At 42.5% G+C, this 14378-nt stretch overlaps 1 long non-coding RNA gene across 5 annotated transcripts in view; it reads right to left on the bottom strand.

Annotated features, from left to right (window-relative positions):
- LOC121831123 (uncharacterized) overlaps positions 1-9329 on the bottom strand; it is a 28981-nt gene extending 19652 nt beyond the window's left edge. For 2 of the 5 annotated variants that reach the window (XR_013052854.1, XR_013052853.1), the window contains exons 1-2: positions 9105-9329; positions 469-547 (exon numbers count right to left, since the gene is read on the bottom strand). This is a non-coding gene — a long non-coding RNA (uncharacterized LOC121831123). Of the gene's footprint in view, positions 1-468; positions 548-2080; positions 2173-7368; positions 7542-9104 lie in introns of those variants that run through there. The other 3 variants (XR_013052855.1, XR_006074519.2, XR_013052852.1) reach the window with 2 other exon arrangements.
- Between the last annotated feature and the right edge of the window lie 5049 nt (positions 9330-14378).

The raw sequence follows: 14378 nt of genomic DNA, 5'->3' as shown, positions 1-14378 counted from the left end.
GGAGCTATCTGTTCACTCATTGGTGCCCGTGCCTTTTTCAGAGAACATGGGAGGCACCTGCTACTCTGAAGAACAGGTTAAGTGGAGGGATTTAAGTAGCTAGCTATTATGGACTGAGTGATATGGCCTCACAAAATTTATACATAGCAAGAAATCCACTGTGCTGGGTGCTGCCAGTCACTTCTGGGCTTGGTGGCACACACCTGAAATCCCAGCATACAGGAGGTAGAGGCAGAAGGGTCAGGAGATGCGGGCCAGCCTCGGCTATTGGAGATATTTTAACCAAACCAAGTACCAGCTCTGAAGTTTGAAGGTTGAGGATTTTGTGATGCAGCTTTTCCCGAACAGTATGTTCTGGGACACCGTTTCAAATAGCACACACTATAGAGTGTTAAGCTCTGTCAGTGGAGTATGTAACGGGAGACTGTTTTCCTAAGTCTGAGCATTTTCACTGAGTTTAGTACTTACCTAGTGCCAAGCGGCGTGCTTTCCTGGGGGCACCAGGAGAACCACTCATTTCTAGAACACAATTTCTCCTTTAAAATACCTGCAAAAAATACAAAATTTTTGATGAACTTCAAATATGAGTGGGGTGCAGTATGACAATTTGAAACATCCTTATCTGATGGATAGCAGCCGATCTGTTTTGAATGAGAAGTTAAGCAAACAGAAACTGCTAGAGCGTGTCCTTTACTTCTTATCTTGGAGCAGTAAGCGCTTGGTTCATCTACTGACGCTAACGATGAACGCCAGAGCGAGCTGTGTTAGTGCTATGGATCATTAACCACCTTCCTCTTGTGATCAAAAATAACACCATAAAAATGACTTTTCCATTGCTGTGACGAAATTCCCGGCAACAGCAACAAAGGCAGAGAAGACATCTTGGCTCACAGTTTGAGGTTACAGTCCACCACGGCAAGACAGCATGGCGGGAGGCGTGGGAGGCATCTGCAGTCGTGAGGCAGAGAGGTGAACACTCATGTTCCACTTTCTTCTTTTCACACCTCCCAGGCCCCACCTGTGGCTAAGGATGCCTACATGTCAAGGTGAGTCTTCCCTCTATTAAACCTCTTCAGAAAGTCCATAGCAAGTACAGCAAAAGGCTTCCCTTCTAGATAATTCTGAACCACATCCGCTTTGACAGCCATGATTAACCATCACATGCATGTTCAAATCCTCACCTTCTCTGTGGCTAGGAAATACTTACGGAATGAAACCATAAGGCTGGGGCCCCAACTCTACTAGATTAGTGTCCTTATAAGGGTCCTTATATGAGTGTCCTCCAAAGAGCCCACTCTACCTTGACTGAACATGGAAGATGCTCTCAGCAAGCCGCTGAGACAGCCTGCTGCAGAACCAGTTCTTCCAGATTTTGATGAAGGGCTTCTAGCCTCCAGAATACAGTCGTGTTGTTAAGACCACGCAGTCTAAAATTTTTGTTGTGGCTCAAAGTGACTGATACACTATGCATTTTTCCTGAATATTTAGTGCTATGCCTTTGGATCTGAGGAACACTTAACAGCAAAATTCATCTGGGTTAAAACAAGCCTAGTACTATTTCTGGAAAACTGGCTTCAAGGTAGATCCAAACCAAGTGGACTCTAAATGATAGCTCATTTCAATATTATTTCAGTAACTATTGAACATATTTACAAGTCTTGTTCTAGTAATGAATTATGAACAATTATGAGTTATTAAATCAGTTTCTGAGTTTCTCACTAAATAATAATATAATCTCAGATAGTCCTCTATAGGTTAGATAACTTCCTTCTTACATCTTTTAAAAAGAGCTTCATGGGATTATCACAACTATGGATAACCTGTGGTAGCTAGCAGAATACTTAAAAACTATTAATCTACTGAACGCTGTACCTTTTGGATTTTATCACAGGGCCAAGAGCAAAACAAAGCAAAATAATACTTATTACTGCTACATTTTATGCACAAGAGCCCTTAGCTACATCAAAGAGACCTTGGTGAAAACACATTTCATGGAATTATTTCTCAAGTTCTCCTCCCAGCTGTGGTTTCATCATGGCACTGAGCACAGTCCCCACGCATGCACAGACTTGCATCATACCTGTGTGTCATGAGCCCAGGCCACAGCAATCGAAGGGAACCGAGCTACCCCGGGCAGTCTGCTCACGACCTCCCATAAAGTCTCTCTGCCCGGTAGCTTTCCAAACAAAGTTTAGACACGTTACCAGAAAGGGGGGAGGTATTTCCTTAAGAAATTAGTTTAAATGGGGGGGGGCTCTAGTTAGGGAGGGAGGAGATAAATACAGAAGAAGGGAGGAGGGTAAAATAACAATAAGGATGCCTGGAAAAGTCATAAGGAATCACACTATTAACTATCTGCCTAAAAATACCTATAATACCTGTCAGTCACTGTATAAATATACATATGTAACTCGAATGAAAATTTCCCATCTAGACTAACAATGTTCCCCCACAAAGCAAATGACTATTAACAACCCCCCAACACTAAGAATGAGAAGCCCTCTTTTGAGCTGTTGGTCGGAGTTGTTCAAAAGACCCCCAAAACATTACAGGCTAGTGCTATTGCCCTGAGTTGCACACCCAACCCCAGAGATGGAAGATAAGTTCTGATTGCTGAAGACACCATGCACTTCAGGCATAGGGCCCAGAGGTCCCTGAGCTGAAATTGACCTGAAAGCCTCCTCCCCAAGGACTAGCTTTCATGGCACCAGAAGGCACTGTGCATACTTTCAAAGGAGGGAAGCAGCCAACAGTCCTACCCAACTATGATACCTATGGACCACAACAACCAGCATAGCATGGTAACCCTAAGGCTGTAGCACACGTCCGTGGCAGTAACCAACAGCTCTCTAATTGAACCGAAGACCTGCTCAACAAGAGGGAAACCATGCTGGGTACTGGAAACCTGGCGGACTATCCAAGGCTAGTGAAGCCATGGATCTTGGAGGAGAGAAAACCCTAAACCAGCATGGCCCCTGACTATACTCTAAACATTTGTCATTATACCCACAGATATACCACAGATAAGTGTAGTCTTCACTCCTCACCAAGGAAATTGCTCTTTGCAGCAGAGACCGTCATAGAAAACCACAACCAATCAAAATGCGGAGTTGTGGACCTACAGCTACAAAGCAACTCTTGTACCTAAGGCTCAGGGGACATTGTGGGTGAGGGGGTAGAAAGATTGAAGAGGCAGAGGATCCGGGAGTTTGCTATGAGACTGTGTCTCCTTGTAGTGCCAGGGACCACATCTACAAAGTCTCACCAGCAGGACTGTCTAAACATGACCTGACCAAGGATAACAATTGTGGTGATATTTTATTTGTGCTCTAACAAATAGAGCTCGCTTGGGGAATCTGAGGACAAAGCCAGCCGCTATATTAAACATAGAGATCAGGCAGAGGTAGCACACTCCTTTATTCCTAGCATTTGGGAGGCAGAGATTCATCTGGATCTCTGTGAATTCAAGACCACCCTGGGAACAGAGCCAGTGTTGTGGCACACTCCTTTAATCCAGCACTATCTAGCCATAGAGGTCTGGAGGTCTGTACAGACAGACAGGAAGTGATAGAGCTGGGTGGAAAGAGGAAGTGATGTAGCTGAGTGGAGAGAGGAAGTAAGATGGCAGGGCACAGAAGGGTATATAAGGCATGAGTAGACAGGAAGTAGCTCTCTTTGGCTGAGGATTTCCTTGCAGTAAGAACTTGTAGCTGGCTTGTTCTATCCCTCTGATCTTTCAGCTTTCACCCCAATATCTGGCTGGGGGTGTTATTAATAAGACCATTTATCAATTCGTGACACAAACATAGATGTGCTGAAGTGGGTGGGGGAAAGCCCACGAGGTCTCAATCCTACCCAAAGAGCTACAGGCAACTAAGGGATGCTGAGAAGGGGAGAAACAGTTTTCCCCAGGGACAAGCACACCACTTGGTTACCTAGTACAAAATGATCAGCACTGAAAACACATACATACCAGTAACATTAGACAGACTGGAGAATCATGGGTTAAATAAATCTCTGTCCATAAATTTCCAGGCTCTAGTCCTCAGTTGCAGCAACAGACATTGAACTGTCTTCCATGTTCCTTGTTCACTGCATTTGGTTTTTAAATCATGAAAAGGCATTAGATTTTGTCAAATGTCTTTTCTGCATTTATTAATATGACCATATGATTTTTCTCTTTTAGCCTATGGAGGTGATAGAATATGTTGACTGTCAAATGTTGGACCTGTCTTGCATGCTTGGACTTAATGCCACTGGGTTAGAATGAAGTACACTGATCTCTATAAATTACCTTTACAAGCATTTCAAAAATGATGTGCAGAGAAGAATGTATGAGTTTATAATAGAATAGGAAAAGTATAAATTTATATGGGCTGTAAAAATGCAGACAAATATAAAAATGAAAATGATCTGAGTTGGAGTGATTTTGTTACTGTGGGTAACATTTCTTTTTTCTTTCTCTCTCTCTTTTGTCTCCTGAACTAAGTTAAGCATTTTTAACATTGTTGAAACTTCTTTAAAATACCAATGGTAAATACCCCCCTGCATTTAAAAAAGCTCCTTGTAATCCCCTAAAAATATGTTTCTGTTTTAAACTCTATTTCTGGTTTTTAGCATAAAGGTCAAAATTCCATCCAATAAAACTGTTCTTGCTAACATCAGAAGTACTTCTCTGAATCATGCTGATTTTTTTCTTATTGACTTTTAAAAAATGTAGTTGAATACATAATTCTACCTTCCCCTCCCCAGTGTTCTAATTTTTGTGGCATACTAAGCATTATAGGGAGAATGGGGGGCATCAAACTTTGAGGTTAGAGACTGCCATTTACCACATCTGTCTATTACCACTTACATTTACTTTTTACTTATTTAATAGCAAAAAGAGAATGATTAATGATTTATTTCAAATTTTATATATGCCTCAAAATATAGCAACACAATGAACTTTAACAAATCCTAAAGTTTCAGTCTCTAAATGTGTTACAACACAGCACACATACCCAGTCACAGCAGAATCCTGTGCAGATGTGGAGGGTCAGCCAGAGAAAACATCCATTTCTTGGGATTCTTTGTAGATAAGACCAGCTCTGTCTATTGGCTCTCTACCATCTAGAAGTCTATTGTGATCTTAAAATAACAATAAGATCTCCCCATCACAAAACCAAATCAACAGTTGGTAAAGACTAAAAGTATGTTGAATATTAATTGCTATAGTTTACCTTTATATGCAGCATATATTTTTAATTACTGAGAAATATGAAATTTTGTAGAGAAAAGTTTGTTCTTTGCATGAGTATAATGAGCCCATATCTTTTTATGCTGTTAAATTATATATATTTACACACACACACACACACACACACACACACACACACACACACAGTGTTGATTTACAAACACCCAAGTGGATGATTGTTTTCTGACGTCTCTTGCTTGTGCTTCACATGCAGAGTCCAAAATAATTTCCTTTAAACATACAAAAGAAAAAGGAAATAGAAATACCTGAACTTTGGCCTATTAACTGGTGACACATCTTTCCTGGTAACCATTTAGATTTTAGAATGATTAAACAAAGCTAGAAGTTTCTGCATCTGAGTTGCTCTTTTACTGAAGCGCCCTGAAAAGTACTTTTTTAAGGAAGAAAGACTGTGTTTTCCATAATGTTCGTAATAAACAAAGCTCAAAAACGAACATCTGCATCTAGAAATCCCCAAAAGATATTATTTTGGTTTTTCAGGATTAGTTATTTTTGACATTATTGGAGAGCCTGGTATTTTAAATGAATAACCGGGAGAGATTGGAACTCAGAGGCAAAACAGCTTCAGAAAAAGGGCTTTCGGAAAGGTTCCTCATGAAAAGGGGGTAGGGGGTGGGGAGGAATAGGATGCATGTAGAGAGAGATTTAGTTCAAGAAAATGATTCATGCAAGTTAGGAGGCAGACAAGCCCCAAATCTGCAGGGTAGTTCAGCCAAGTGCTGCAGCTGAAAGGCAGTTGCTTGGCAGGATTCTTCCTTCCTTCAAGGAGATCAGAAATTTTCTCATAACTAACATAAGTTGATGGATGAGGCTCATCACATCATGAAGAACACACTTTATCCAAAGTATACTAATTTAGATGTTTATTTACTTTAAAAGTCACTTTGAGCAACTATATGGATTGTGGTGTAGGCAAGTAGATATATAAGAGTAATAATCAACAACCAGAGAAGCATTTTCTTAAGCCTAGGAAAGAGCTGAGGACCCCAGAGCAAAGTGAGAGGGGAGGAGGGGGGTGGTCAAGAGCACAGGGAAAGAGGCCGGACTTCAGGAGAAGGACTGGGCAAGATGAGATGTGGAGGAAAAGCTAAAACATTCTCTCAGTGAGACCAAGATGAGATGGGGAGGAAAAGCTAAAACATTCTCTCAGTGAGACATGGCCATTTGTTGGAGGGACCGGGCCTGATGGCGACTACAAGCATGCCATGGGGTTAAGGGTAGGGTGATGCTTGAGGATTGGCGGAAATATTAGGGAGGAACAGCATTCAGAATAAACTACAGTATTTCCAGGAATGTTGATGGTGTGTCCTCGTGACATTTCCTGCTGATGTGTTAAACACCAGGACCAAAAGCAAGTTGGTGGAGGTAAGGGTTTATTTGGCTTACAGGTTCTGGCTCATCACTGAGGCAAGTTAAGACCGGAACCTGAGGCAGGAACTGAAGCTGAGACCACGGAGAAATTCTACTTCCTGGCTTGCTTCCATGACTTGCTCAGTATGAATTTTGTTTCTTTGGTTTTTTTGTTTGTTTTGTTTTTATACAGGACCATTTCCCTAGGGGTGGCACTACCCAAGTGAACTGGACCCTCCACATCAATCATTAATCAAGAAAACATGCCCACAGACATGCTCAAGAAGCTAATATGATGAAGGGAATTCCTAAGATGTGGTTCCTTCTTCCCAGGTGACTCTGGTTTGTGTCAAGTTAACAAAAAGTAACCGGCACAGGGTGGAAAAAAGAAAAGAAATATTGAGCCTAAGTCAGTTCTCCAGCACCTCCCCCCCCCACACACACACATATAAACCTTGATCTCTAAACAGGACAGTCGGAATTATACGAGCTGAGCTGGAATCTGAATCCCATGAAGCAGCTCGCTGACCCGCTGTGTGGCCCTCAAGGGAATGTACTTAAACTTTCATAGCCCCCTTCCTTAGGAAAAATAAATAAAACCATCTGGTAGAAAGTGTCTGGGGGATAGAGGGGGACTACTCAGCCTGGGGTGGTTTGGGGGCCTCAAGGGACATTTGGTGATGTTAAGAGTGTTGACTTTGGTTGCCATAGCCATAATGGAGGACAAAAGTGCTCTCTACAAAGTGCAGTCAGCTCACCTGGAAGAATTAGCTCAACATGCCAGTGCCTGAGGCATCATAAGCACACAGCCAGTGTTGACTTCCGTCTGTGTGTTAACCACGGGCAGCAAACCGAACAGAGCTCTTCTAAGTCCCAGCCTCTGAAGGCCTGTGCTGGAAAGTGTTAAAAAGGCTTTACTGTTTGACAGAGATTAAAGTGTAACCTGGAGACAAAAAAAGGGAGGGGGGGGGAGAATCTCTCTCTACTCAGAAGTTCTTACAAAACTGAAATACAAATAAATAAAAAATAATAACTAAAGTTAGCCTATGCAGTACTCTAAAAAGCTTGGGGTTGGGACAAAGTTGAGGTTTGTTTGTTTGTTTGAGACAGGGTTTCACTATGTAGCTCGGACTGACCTAGAAATTGCCATATAGACTCCATTTGTCTCAGATCTGCAGAGATCCAGCTGCCTCTGCCTCCTGAGTGCTGGGATCAACGGTGTGCACCACCACATCTAGCAGAATTTAGTTCTAACGCACCATACCCTACAAGCCAGCTTTTGAGGGAAAACTTCAATATTTATATTGATAATTGTTTTTCTATATTTCCCTGACACATTTTAAAAACAAAGAAATAAGCACATTGAGTGGTTGTGTTTTATCTAGCCTTCGGTGGAATTTCTTGTTTGAAAATAGAAAAAAAAAAACCAAAAACAAAACAAACAAACAACACTTCGATCCACTTGGGTGCCCACAGGTCAGCCTTCCCTGAGGTATTAGTATCTCCTTGCTCCAGGAGCACAGATACTAACAGAATGTAGACATATTAAGGAGATTTTAGGTCCTTCAAAGAGATTTGGCCATATCTGTGTCAGAAGTTCAAATCATTTCTGTTAAATTTGGTGGGACTGGGAGGGAATGGAGGATCTATAAATACACTACCTAATATGGCACTTAGTCACACCATACCTATGCCCCACAGTTGATCCTTGTCTTTTTATTATGGGCAAAACCTGAGAAACAAACTTACAAAAGCTTACATAACCTTGGCTTTTATTGATCCAATTAAATGTGACCAGGGCATTTGGAAACACTTCGATTTGGAAGGCAAGTTTTAGAGGAAGAAGTGAACGAAGAGAGGAGAGGTGAGCCCTGGAGCCACTTCTATGGACTGTACCTCAGAGTCCCTTTCCTGCCTTCAAGCAGGTGATCAGCCTAGAAGGAGCTGAGGCACCATGGTCCTTGGAATGGAAAGAGAAGTTAAGGAGGACTGAGCAGGTGCTGCTGCTGCACCTTTTTTTGTTTGTTTGTTTGTTTGTTTGTTTTTCCGAGACAGGGTTTCTCTGTGTAGCTTTGCGCCTTTTTCCTAGAACTTACTTGGTAGCCCAGGCTGGCCTCGAACTCACAGAGATCTGCCTGGCCACCACCGCCCGGCTGCTGCATGCTTTTAATCCCAGCACATGGGAGGCAGAGGCAGGCAGATCTCTGAGTTCAAGGCCAACCTGGTCTACAGAGTGATTCAGGACAGCCAGGGCTACACAGAGAAACCCTGTCTAAAAAAACCAAAACCAAACCAAAAAACAAAAAGGGGAAAACAAACAAGGTAAAAAGGTGGCCCAGATCACCCTGTGAGCAGGGCAGTGATTCAGAGAGCACTAAAGACATCTGCCATTTGTGAGGAGCCCATGGTGGAGCTGGTATCATGAGGGTATTCTTTTATTTGAGCCTAATAACAGCCCTCCAGGCCTGAGATTATCATCCCACATTCCCCTTACCCCTTTTTTGAGACAGCGTCTCAGCACGTAGACCAGGCTAGCCTCCAATGCACCAGAAATCCACCTACCTCTGCCTCCTGAGTGCTGGGATTAAAGGCGTGCGCCACCACATCTGGCTTTATTCCACTTTCCAAGTAAGGGAAGTCAAACCGAGAAATTAATAACTAAATCTGGCTGTCTGATATGTAACTAGAACAGGATTAGACCCAATACGGGGAATGCTGGTCTCACTCAGCCCTTCTCCAGTCCCTTCTCCTCCTCCCCAGTTCTCCCCGCTCTTCCCACCTGCTTTCTCTCTTATTCTCTACCTTTCAGTAGCTGTTTTGGTTTCGCATGCCCTGGCTCCAACCCAGAGCACCAGGCATGCCAGCTTGGCATCCCACCCCAGGCTCACCCCTCAGTCAGTGGGCTTTATTTTCATGCACCTCTAGTTCACACACTGTAGGAGTTTTACACCAATGTCAGCTGAAGAAGTCTGCAGTGTGTGACAATTAAAATGACTGGAATCCTTAAAACTCCATGCGACAGTCTCCCACATCTTTTCATGGTTATACACACATGTGCAATTTCACAAGTACAGTCCTAGGGGTTCTGTAAAAATTCAAAGACTTTCTAAAATACAGTACAGATGTTTTTGCTTCCCTTTTCCTTCCTTCTTCTATTAATGTCCCATATTTCTCTTTACTCAGTAGTAAAATAAAATATATGTATGTGTATATATATATACATTTGTGTATATGTAACTTTTTATAGAGTGTTTTTATTATCACTTTGTGTGTGTGTGTGTGTGTGTGTGTGTGTGTGTGTGTGTCATGATAAGCATGGTAAGAGACAGTTCTCTTCCTCTACAATATAGGTATGAGGGATCAAACTCAGGTTAAGCTTGGCAGCAATCCTGCTTATCCATGGAGCCATCTCATTGGCTCCATAACTTTTTTTAATTGTTGTTATGATGATCTTATTTTTGTTCCTTTATGTATTTCCTTTATACCCTGGGGAAATCTCCTCAACACAGTTTAGGCCCAGCATCCCTAGTAATAGCAGGAAATTGTCCTAAGTGTGGCTGCACCACAGTATGTTAGTTAAACCATTTCCTTTGGAGGGCTATTGATTTTGTTTTTTTTTTTATCATACAAAACTATACAATACATATCCTTGGCTTGGATTTAGTTTGAGCTCTGAATTCCTCCCTTCCCTACATTTATTTCTTATAGCCAGTCAGTAGTCACTCAGTTTACCCCTGGAGTTATCTTCTGGAGCCATCACCTAGCTTGAAACTCCACAGCTTCTAGACGTAACTGTTGCTGTGTCCTCTGAGCTGCCTTCTCAACCTCAGCCTCAACCCTGTTTCATGTCCTCTCTGCCCTTTCCCTATCCCCCTCCCTTTCTCCCAACAAAGACTGATTCTGCCTCCGGGATTAGCTGTCTTTCTTTACTTTAAATTTTTATTTTATTTTTAGGTGTATGGTGTTTTGCCTGCATGCATATGTGTGCGCCAGGTGTGTGCCTCATGCACAGGGGGGCTAGAAAAGAGTGTCAGATCCTCTGGAACTGGAGTTACAGACAGCTGTGAGCCACTACATGCTGGGAATTGAACCTGGGTCCTCTAGAAGAGCACCCAGTGCTCATAACCACTGACCCATCTCTCCAGCCCCTAAGATTAGCTTTCTGATGTACAGTTGGTCATATCTTTTCTGGGTGCTCTCTAGGATTCTGAATAATGCATATAGCTAAGAATAAGGGGAATTGTATGTGGTAAAATCTCTGGACATCAGTCCTCAGATGCATGTAGGGTTGACAGGATTCGTGACAAGCTCCAGCTGGCTTCTGCTTAAGTTTTATGTGACCATTGCCATGAAGGAATGTGGACCAGACTCAGCTGAAGCAATTTCTCATACATATACAAATACACACACACACACACACACACACACACACACACACACACACACACACACACACTGGCCTTGTTCTCCCTGACTGGCTACAGAATTGAAAATATGCCTTGCTCAGTATCATTTTGGCCCTGATAAAGATCTTTATTGAAAGTCAGCTCATGTACTCTAGCTGTTTAATCACCATTTCCAGAACCCCTAAATATGTAGTAATAACAAAAAATAAAACCAAGAGTCATTATGAACTTCCAAGTTTGAAGTCTAAATGATTCAGCGCCATTAACTCCAATTTACATTCCTATGAGTTTGGATTTACAAGAGGCTCTGTCCTCCAGCAATGGCCTATGAAATCCTGCCTCCCACAGACTGTCTAGCTGAGGTCCTCTGCTTAGTTCTGACTGCATTCCCTGGATCACATCCTCATTCATTAGGTGGTTCATTCACACCTACTTATTATGGTCTAGGCTTAGTCATTGTGGTGCATGCGTGCGTGCGTGCGTGCGTGCGTGCGTGCGTGCGTACGTGTGTGTGTGTGTGTGTGTGTGTGTGTGTGTGTGTGTGTGTTCTATTAGACTGGCAGTCCAGCAAGCCCCAGGATCAGCATGCTTCACTCCACCTGTTTTGTTTTGTTTTGTTTGGTGTGGGAATTAGGGAATCCAACTCAGGTTCCTATTCTCACATGACAGCCCTTATTTCCTTGGCCCAGCCGTGGATGTTTTTATTAGAAGTCCAGCCTCATTTGATAATCTAAAGGACAAATAAGAGTGATGGAGACCCTTTGCTGGTCAGTTTTAAAAGACCCTTCCATCTTTCCAGTTTATAGTCATCAGACACCTCATTTGCAGATGTTCTCAGTGCTAAATACACTAAGGATTTGTTGCCCTTGCGGCATGCACAGTTCTAGAAAGACATGGGAATGGTTCCAAAATAGTGTGACAAGTACCCAAGCCCAGTTCTCTCACAAATGAAGGGACACCAATATTGGCCATCAGAGGCTGGATCCCAGTGGAGGAGGGCTCCGCCAAGAAACCCAACTTCTGCATTTCTTTTGGGTACACATTGTTGCTCCTCTATAGACCGTCAGAGACAAAGCAACAGTTGTGCAGGACTGGGGAGCGCCAGTGTCTGCACTTCAAATTAGCTGACCACAGGAGACTTCTATCAGAATGACTGACTATCTGAGGACAAATGCCACCTTTATTGCTCTCTCCCTTGTTCTTCTTATACAACTCATTAATTTTCTCAGTTTGCCTTAATCAAAGGACCCTGAAGTCTTAAGCTTGCAGAACATATTACCCAATAATAAAAGATTCCGATGAAACCTTGGAATTGAAAGTTCAGAGGGAAGATTCCATAGGAAGTTATGTGACTTCTACAAGGCTGAGTCACTGCACAGACCTTGCCCGTGAGCCATGGAATGATTCCTCTTCCTATCTTCCCATAGCCAAAACTTTCCAAACCTTCTAAGTACATTTCCATTGTGATGGAGACTTAGCTATGAAAGAGAAATAGTCTAGCTCTGATTCTCTTGGGAGAGTAGTAAGGGCAGTGATGTACCCTTAATCATAGCTGTTGTATGGCCAGTACAGATGCTAACAATATGGCCTAAATGCTAACAATAGCCAGGCCCAACAAAGTTCACTTTTTATGTTGCGACCACCATGCCTCTAAGGAACTAAAATGTGACAAGAGATATGTTCAGGGATTCTCAGAATTACATCTGGGGGTCTAGACGACATCTCCATTAAGCTGGGGTTTTCAGAGAATGGGTAGTTATACGTTCTGTTGGTTCTTTAACAGAAGGTCTGGGTTGTGCACCTGGCCTCAGCTTCAGTACTTTGGGATAAAGTAATTTGGTAAAGGCCTCAATAGTCACAATATTCAAAGACACTCACAATATTGAAGAACAGGAGCACTGGGGAAAGGAGGTGAGAAACTTTTTATGAGACTTTTCTTTTCTTTAAAAATGGTAGTAGCATTTCCTATGACAAATTATTTCCTAAAGTGCTATGGATGCTCTTAGACACCATTCACTCTCAGGTGCACATGGACATCTGGTTGTGAAGCACCATGGGGTTCTCAGTGAAGCCAAGAGATAGACCCTGCGGATTAACCGACTGATGCAGAACACACTCCTGCCTCAAATGCTTGAGAGCTACTGATTGCAGAATTGCCAGCTCTGTCTTCTTAGTTTGTAGGTGAGGAGGCCAAGGGGCCCAGTGAGCACAACCTTTTAGCATCAGACAGGATTCCTGTTCTCTCTTCCGGGCTTCCTCTATTACTTGCTGACTCCACATTTAGCCAGGAAACATGTTCAGTTCAACAAACAATCAGCCCCCATGCTGAGTGCCACAAGAAATAGTGATGATTTAAAAAGTCATACCATTTTATGATCTAATTGCTGAGAGCTTCAGAACTAAGGCTATGAGTCCAGATAAAAATAACAATGCATTTAAACTATTTGGGTCAAAACGTATGAGACAATGCTAAGTAAGAAAAAAAGAATACAGCAGTACGTTATCATCTGTTTAAAAAGTACTTATAAAACTGAGGCATTTAGCAATCCATTAAAGATCCAAGTTTTATGGGGCTGAGACGTAGCTCAGAAGGTAAAAGCACATGCCACCAGGCCTGATAACCTGAGACCCATCTCTAGGACCTACATGACTTCTACAAACTGTCCTCTGACCTCCATCAATACCCCTTAGCAGTAATGTAACACACACACACACACACACACACACACACACACACACACAACACACACATACATGACAATAAATAAGTGAATAAATGTAATAAAAGAGCCAAGTGTTATGGGCTGCCATGGTATCACCCAACAGATAAAAAAGCATTTGTCACCAAGCCTGAAGACCTGAATTCAAACTCCCAGACCCACATAGTGGAATGAGACAAATGACCCCCCCACACACACACACAAGTTGTCTTTTGACCTCCACTCATGTGCTATGGCAGAAACAACTTACCCCTTATACAATACATAAACAAGTAAATGTAGTATGAAGAACCAACTGTTACACAATAGGCTAGACCTGTGAACTTATTAGGTTTTCTGACTGCTGTGAGGGTCAGAACAGACTGAAGTAGTTTGTTGTTGTTTGTTTGTTTCCTTTTCCTTTTCTTTCTTTTTCTTTGCTGTGTGTATGGGGGAGCAGTGTGTGCACACACCCTGAGGATGAAACCTTGAGTCTTGGGCATTGTACATAAACGCCCCATACACTGAACTCTCGCCCCAGGCCTGCTTCCCAGTAAAAGCTGAAAAAAAAACGAAGCTCTTTTCCTCATACAATCTCCACCCCTAAGGAGTGCCCATCCTGAGGAGAGAATAAAAGAAGAGCAGACAGAAAGAATATGCTGA

The sequence above is a fragment of the Peromyscus maniculatus genome, chromosome 7 (assembly GCF_049852395.1).
Source record: "Peromyscus maniculatus bairdii isolate BWxNUB_F1_BW_parent chromosome 7, HU_Pman_BW_mat_3.1, whole genome shotgun sequence".
Taxonomy (NCBI): Eukaryota; Metazoa; Chordata; class Mammalia; order Rodentia; family Cricetidae; genus Peromyscus; species Peromyscus maniculatus.
Note: the sequence above shows the minus strand (reverse complement) of the source record. Positions and strands in the feature narration are given on the sequence as shown.